The following is an 8697-nucleotide window of genomic DNA, read 5'->3' as shown; positions in this document are numbered from 1 at the left end:
CGCAGAGCTCTCCGCCGGGAGAGAGTGATTAGAGCGCGTTCGGACATTTTATCATTTCCTGATGATTGTCTGTGCGAACGTTACCGTTTCTCAGCACAATCTATAATTTATTTGGATAACATCCTCAGGCCATATATTACGCATGTGACACATCGCGGACATGCTCTCAGTTCTGTACATATTATTTGTATTGCACTTCGTTTTTTTGCAAACGGGAGCTTTCTGTATAATATTGGTGACGCTGAGCACGTTTCCAAGGCTACCGTCTGTCGGGCAGTCAGGAATGTTACAGTTGCACTGAAACGTCTCCTGTACACGTTTGTGGTGTTCCCCGGTCATAGACCCACAAGATTCATCAAAGAGGGATGCCACAAAATTGCAGGTATCAGGATGACCAAAACTTAATTTATGATGTGGTGATACTTGAACTACTACTTAAATTTTACATTTATTTTCAGGGTTCCCAGGCGTGATTGGCTGTATAGATGGCACTCACATTCCAATCATTGCTCCTTCAGTAAATGAAGGAGACTATGTGAACAGGAAGTCTTTCCACAGCATTAATGTACAGGTACATAGTTCCCTGTAGCATTTCAAACTAACAAATTATTTCATCATAGTAATGGATGCTAATTTGTGTTCTCTGCACTGTGAAGATCATATGTGATGCTGCCAACATTATCACAAATGTGGAAGCCAAGTGGCCAGGCTCTGTCCATGACTCACAAATATTCCGTGAATGTACACTGAGCACAAAATTTGGACATGGTGAGTTGAAAATACTTTAAAATATATAAAGACCAATTGCTTCAGGGACATTTGAACTGAAGTGTATCCTTCTGTCTTAGGAGAGTTCACTGGCTACTTGCTTGGTGATAGGGGGTATCCATGTTTACCCTATTTGCTTACCCCTTACTCTGACCCTGAACCGGGCCCACAGCAGCGATATAATCTGGCTAATTGCAGGACAAGAGCCAGAGTTGAAATGACTATCGGAATGCTTAAGGCCCGGTTCCAGTGCCTGCAAAGACTCAGGGTCACCCCAGAAAGGGCATGTGACATTATTGTGGCATGTGTGATTCTTCACAACATTGCCACAATTAGAGGAGAACACTGTCCTTCTGAACCAAACAGCAGTGATCCAAACCATGAACATCCTGACCCTCCCACGGACATACAAGATGGAAGTGCAGTCAGAGACACCATATGTCACAATCATTTCTTTTGACCCATCACCTCAACATGTTGAAAGAAGAATAAACAGATTTTTTGTTCAACTGGCTTTATTGGTCACCTGTGTTTCCTGTACACAAAGTATTAAAAGATGTAAACCTCATAAAGTGTCTCTGTTGCTTCCTCCTCTGTAACAGCTGTCAATGTTTCTTCATTATTTTCCTGTAGTAAAGAAATAAACAACATTGCTGTTCTACTGTAAACTCATATAATCTGTGGAGTATTACTCACAACTGCATGTTGGTCTGGCTCAACAGGAGGCTGCACCAGATGCAGTACACCATCACCATCAACTGATAGAATATGAGGTTTATACAGGTCACTTATAACTTACAAGGGACCAAATGGCAATTAACAAACATACCAATCACCTTACACTTCATTGTCATTATGCTCTCAAAGACAACCAAGACTGAGGGAAGGCAAAATCAGTAGGAAAATAACTTCACTACAAAATAATCCATTATGGTAAAGAGTTTATCAAATGAATGAGTAGCACTGCAAAGGTGACTGTGAAGAAAGGATGTATGCACATCATGTATTATTTTGAATTTACCCCCTATGTAGGCACTTGTGTCTTGCGGGGTTATTGACTCAGAGGATGTCCCCGCAGAGATGCCTTCGGCCACAGGGCGCCCACTGTTTTGGCTGAGGGCCAACTGCTCAGCCTCTGTGAGTGGTGGTGGTGGAGGACCCCCACCTGTTTTTCGGGCCTCCGCTTTTTTTCTGTTGGCTATAACGGGTCACATTTGAGCATACAGAGTAAGCAAATATGTACTTGTAATGTGCTCAGATAATTTCAATAAGTGCTTACAGACAGAAAATTAATGTAGCCTCTAACTGCAATTGATTTACATCGGACAAACAGACCAAGCACTATGGCTCATAATACAATTACACCTTACCTGTTTGGACTATATTTTTATATTTCATTTTTACTTGCTGCCAGGAACGTTTGGGGCCTGTTGGGTTGCACCTGCGCTCACATCACGTCACAAAATAAAATGTATAAAATAACAAATAAAATAACATATGATAAAATAACGTGTTAAATGGGTGGAAATCCCTCGATCAATGTTTAAATTAACACTCACGCATTGACTCTGTCGGCTATGTTTTGCCATGCATGCTCACTTTCTTTTGCAGCTGTCGCTGTGTTACTTTTTTCCGCGGAATTTGCATGTTATCGGCATATGCTGCCATCAGAATTTCGGCCTCAAGCGCTGTAAAATACATTGACCGCGCCTTCTTTCCCTCCGTCTCCATGGTGACTCGCTTAATCTGTGCTCCACTGATCAGGGCTTTATGTATCCTCGTCCGCGCGCTTCACTTGGGGTTAAAGCAACTCCGCGTTGACTGAACTACTTGTTATCAGCCTTTCTGAAACCGAATATTCCGAGTTGGACAGTTCGGGGTTACTCAACCCTGCGTATCGTTTTTCACTCTGAGTTTTCTAAACCGGCTTCCTGAAACAGGGCCCAGGTCTAAATAAAAAGGAGTGAGTATCACTACAAGGTTAACTCAGTGGTCCTAATGCTACAGTTTGATATCAGCAAACACCGAGCGCATACATTGATGTGACACCACAGCCATGCTATCATGCAAACACTGATAACAGCATAAATCGAATTAAATCGGGACTTGATGAGAGCTTCTGAGTATCACTAGAAATATTATAAAGAGTCGTCTCTGTACCACAGTTTGCTTTCAGTAAACACCGACAGCATTCACTGTTAGCATAGCACATCCATGTTAGCAGTGTATAACTGGATGGATTAGCATATTAGCACAGATATCAATAAAGGACTACCGTATTAAATAGTTTTACTAACCTCAGGCAGACGGACAGGCGCTCTGCAGGTGGGATTGAGCGTCTGTAGTTGGTGTCTAGGCGGGCAATGCTGGGACCGACGAGGGAAAGCAGGTCCTCAAACTGGCCGAGTGAATGACGGTGATAGCGCTGGAATCGGCCGTCATCCAGGCGCAGCTCCTGGAGCAAGTGGTGAAACTCACCAAACTGCTCATGCCTCTGGAGGACCTGATGGACCCAGGTACAGCGAGGACGTCTTTTACGCTGCTGCTCTGCTCTCCACAGTACATAGAGAAGGGAGACTCTCTCTTCAAGCGCTAGCTCGATAGCTGCCATCTTGCAAAGATACCGGTCTGGCACAACTCCCTCCCACATTCCTCCCACATTTCCGGTTCACGCGCGATGGATTTTTCTTGGACACGCGTTGAGACGCGAATGTACACGCGTCAAATTAGGGGCGTTTGGGGCGTTTTATTCGCGTCCATCGCGTTCGGTGTGAACACACCGTAAGGAGGACGTAGTAGAGAACACCATGAGAACGTTAAAGGGTGAAGTGTGGGCGTTGATCGTATATACCGGGACAATCGCACATACCTGTATAAAAGGACAGGTATGTGCGTTATGCAGGACATCGTTGTTTTAACAACCCTGAAAATGGCAAAGAGACACGCTTACGAAGCACAGTTTAAACTGAAGGCCATCAGCTACGCGGAGGAACATGGAAATCGAGCAGCGGCGAGAGAATTTAAGGTTAATGAATCGATGGTTTGCAAGTGGAGGAAGCTGGAAAACAAGCTCCGACAGGTCAAGAATACGCAGCTGAGTTTCCGCGGACATAAGGCGATCATCGAGCAAAGAACGAGCGGGAGAAGCGTTTCGACGGTCACCATTCGGCTAAAAGCAGTTTCACTTTCACTTTTTATGAAACGGTGCCATTTTTCCATCCGGACCAGGACTACAGTAGCGCAGCAACTTCCAGCGGATTATAAGGAAAAGCTGGCCATCTTCCGCACCTACTGCAGCAAACACATCGGCGACAAACACATCCAGCGATGGATGACCGATGGAGACCACAGTTTCACCAAGAGTGGAAGGCAGCGCCGGGCGAGTTACGCCACAATTTGCCAATGGATTGTAGATGCTTGGGCTAACATGTCTGCTGGCACTGTTGTTCGAGCTTTCGCAAAAGCCGGCATCATTTCCGAGGAGCCGCACGGCACGGAAAGTGACTCTGACAGTGAAGAAAGTGAACCTGGCATGTTTGATGGAGATTTAGCGCAGCTGTTCAATTCAGACACAGAGGATGAGGACTTCGATGGGTTTGATTGATGATAAAAATGTGAGTACCAAACTTTGTTTTGCTCCTGCTTTATTTTTAAATACACACACTTGTATGCTTGTGTGTTGTTGATGATGACAATTACTGGTAATAAAAATGTGAGTAAGGTACCGAACTCAGGTTTGCTCCCGCTTTATTTTTAAATACGCATACGGTACTTGTATGTGCCCTATGGTCCAGTGCGCCTTATGTGTGTGTTAAATACAGTAAGGGCACACATAACTGAGACTGCGCCTTTTAGCACAGTGCGCCTTATGGTCGTGAAAATACGGTATGTAAAAAAAAAACGATTTTCAATTTTTTTTGTAGTTTATTGCACTTTTTTGTAATTAATGTAATTACTATGGACTTAATGCATACATATTATTAAAATATGGGCTATAACAGTTGTATTGATGTATAGCAACTTGAAATGCTCCCAAAAATGGCACTACAACATGTAAAAAAATAATATAAGCTCTGGCAGACTTGGTTCTATGGTAGGTCTTAAAGGGTTAAATAAATATCGTCAAATAATCGAGATCTCAATTTCAGTGAAAATAATCGTGATTATCATTTTTGCCATAATCGAGCAGCCCTACTCTACACTTCCTACGAAAAGCTGCAGTAAGAACGGAGCCAGGAGATTAGAAAATGATTCATAAAACTCTGCAGTTAAACCATCTGTGCCGGGAGATTTGTTGGCCTTAAGTGCAGAAATAGGATTACAAACGTCCTCCACAGTCAGAGGGCTGTCACAGTGACTTCTATCTTCCACAACAATAGTTTTTAGGTTTTTAATATTATTGAGAAACAGCGTTGAGACATATATATATATATATTCTACTTTTCTAAATGATTGACTATTTCAATGGAGAACCTAAATGACACGGACCCGTGTTTGTTATTACATATCTCTATTTTGAATGTGACAAGTCTATCGTTGCCTGTTATTCATAGGTATTAACAGAGTTTTTGGCCTTTTTTTTCCTCTATAAAAGTTAATTGACTCTTTACAGTGGCCTGCTATGGTTAATAATAACATGTTCAGTCATGAGTGAAATCAAAGCTTTTCTTCACTTTAGCATTTAACATTCCCAACAATATAATGTGATACCTTAATTAAAACACAGCTAATAAAACACAATTTTCTTAATGCAAACATCAGTGACTCAACATTAGCAACCAAAGGGTTCAGTCTGCAGCTCACACTCGTGAAGCTACAGCCTCCCCCTTTAGTCTCTGTCATCCTTCTGCTCCTGCACAAACAAAGCAAGACAAAACCTCCACCCTTCTTCTACAGGCTGGGTGAATTGTTGTGGACATTCACTAATCCTAAAGTCGGCACCGTTTTTGTCTCAGTATCAAGTCAGTTAAACTTTTAGTCGTCAGTCCGTCACAGTCCAGTCACATGCATACATCCACACACATTCATACCAGATATTGCTGATAATGGAGTCTCACGCGCAGCCTATTCGAGCCTCCATCACCAGCAGGATGACGTCATCATTTTAAAGGAAAACAGCTCCTTGTTTTTGGACTGGATTGACTCGCTGCAATCCTTTTAGGCTCAGGACTTCTCATGTGATCAATGTGACATACAAGTGAATTTCTCCCAAGCCCATTATAATCATGGAGAAAAACACTTTGCCACTGTTTCCAGTAAGAATATTTTATAGCGCTTTAAAGTTCAACCTCTCAGGTCTGGATTAAAGAGCTGATTTGTTAAATCGGGAACTCACAAAATACCAAAATATCACCACCGGTGGATCACACCTCTCAGATGTTCTTATCTCAGTGCATTGTAACAAAAGCACAAACAAACGCAACCAATAAAACACTAATAAAGTAACAAATACTGGGGCCCATTGCAAACATGTCCAAGCATAAAACCATCTTTCTCTCTCTTAGAGAAAGAAAACAATCCAAACCTCACTGATAAAATCAACCTAGTGTCAAGCAAAACCCAAAAATCAACCAAAACTTCACCAGAAAGTTTTCCTCCCTCCCGGGACAATATTGTGCAGGAATACAGGTACCGTAACTCCTTTTGCACTGACAAAAACATGTTGGATTTACTTGATTCAATAGTGGACACTGGTTGCACACAAAGGTTTTGCTTTGGCAGAAACTTCTTTGCAAGCTCCTTTGACTTAAACAACTGAGTTAAATCAACACAACCTTTTCATATTCAGTAAACCTGCATGTTGTGTTCATAAAACACGATTGAAACATGTTCAGATGGAGTAAGTTGAGCTCCTGGAACATTTTAATCCTTCAATTGAAATTGAATGGGTCTACAACAACTACCATCCTCCTATCTCTATCCTGGTTGCAGCAGGGCTGGGAAATAACCCTGAAGTGATAGGTTACCAGGCAGGGTACACCCTGGACAGCTCACCAGTCTATCAGATAGAAACACACAGCCGTTTACATTCATGGATAATTTAGCCCAGGACCTTCTTACTGTGGAGCAACAGCACTAACCAGCATGCCAACAATGGAGGAAATACAGGAAAGCTATGATTTCCTGTATTTGAGGCAGAATTATTTTGTTCTTGCCCTTGACAGGTTAATCCACAATAAATAGCAACAGCATGCATGTGGTGTGTGTGTCGTTGTCTGCCTCTTATAACTCCAGTGATTTTCCTGTAGTTTGAAATCTTATGCGGTGTTGACACAATAATTTGTTGTAAACCAGGAAATTCCCAACTGTGGTAGAAAGCACAGCTTAGCCTCAGCAAATGTTCAAAGAAAAGTCGTCACTTCCTGATTTCTGCTTCACTGATAAATATTGTCACACTGGGGTTTTTGCAAATGATATCAGTGAGCACTGTGTGGCAGCTGGAGTCAGACAACTGAAGCTCCCACAATCAAGACCACAAACAGCTTTCAAAGGAGATTTGAAGCTTTTCTGGCAGCAAGCTTCATGATTTATGGGACTGGAACTGGAACAGAAACTACCTGATCACCAATGGTGAGCTGGCATGGAATTATTTTTATGACATTTTATCAAAGTTATAAATAAGCATGCCCATTAACACATAGTGAGTGAGCATGTTGTCTTCCCACGCAGTGAACAGCGGATGCTAATGTTTTTGTCACTTTTTACAGAGTCAAACTCAAAGTAAGGTCAGTGCTTCCACGCTTTAAACGCTGCACGCTCACACTCTCTCCACACTCGATAGATTATCCATTGTTCATCTGCACACAGCTGCGGTTTTAGTAACGCAGTAACGCAGCGTGCTTACGGGAAAGTAACAGTAATCTAATTACCTTTTTTGCAATAGTAATCCCTCACTTTACTCATTTCTTGAAAAAAGTAATTGGATTACTGCCCATCTCTGGTTGGAGCTGTGCACTTGTGGGTTCCACCTTGTGTACACGTTTATCTTTGCTGTGTGTACTTGTACCTCTGAGTGGAAGCTGAACTCTTGAGTTCGAGTATCGAAGCATCAGCTGTGACGTTAAAGTCCAAACAGCTCGTTCATTTGACGTGCAAATGAACGAAGGTAACGCCGTTTTCATGTGGATGTGTCACTGAGACACTTTCCACATCCACAGCTCACAAAATGGGAAAACTATAGAAGTATAACAATGAAGAAGTTACTATGTTACGGGTCCCAAGGATGAAGACCTCGATGACAAACATGTTACCTGTAAAAGCAGGTGAAGAGCAGAGTAAGGAAGACACGATGCGTCTCTGCTTTCCTCCAGAACGTGTCTGAGTCTGATTTATTTCACACAAATAAATGCTATAAAACACTAAACATGAGCTTTCAATATACTGTTCAGCTGGTTCCTCATTCACATCAATTACATTTACTTATTTCACAACATCAGTGAAATATACTCTTTTTAACTGGTTCAGTTTCTCAAGTTCACACTTCTTTCCATAACAGCTACATCCTTTTATCATATCAATAAACACATCACATTGTCTTCTGCAGTGTCTTACTGGCTAAACAGTTCTATTCAATAACAGCATTGGTAAATACATTACATTTGTTCCCTCCAGTAATTTACTGGCAAAATCACTATTTAGTGCATCATGAAACACAGCTTGTTGAATCAACCCATGAATGCCTCTGTTAGCTACACAGAGTTGCTCAGAGTGCTTGTGTTACACTAGCTAATCTACTCAGTCACTTTAACAGAACTATTAACATTCACATCTCACAGAACTGATTTGATTGGAGCATTACAACACGTTTGCACAGAGCATAGGAGCGCACTGACTCTGCTTCACGAGCGCTCCACCTAACGAGCGGGCTCGCGGTGCGGTCGCGCGGGACACTCCTCTGGTTTTCTCCCGTGTTTACATATAAATAACTTT

Source organism: Rhamphochromis longiceps, linkage group LG3 (genome assembly GCF_057381845.1).
Source record: "Rhamphochromis longiceps isolate RC_006_pf linkage group LG3, R_longiceps_female_GT1.1, whole genome shotgun sequence".
Classification (NCBI taxonomy): Eukaryota; Metazoa; Chordata; class Actinopteri; order Cichliformes; family Cichlidae; genus Rhamphochromis; species Rhamphochromis longiceps.
Note: the sequence above shows the minus strand (reverse complement) of the source record.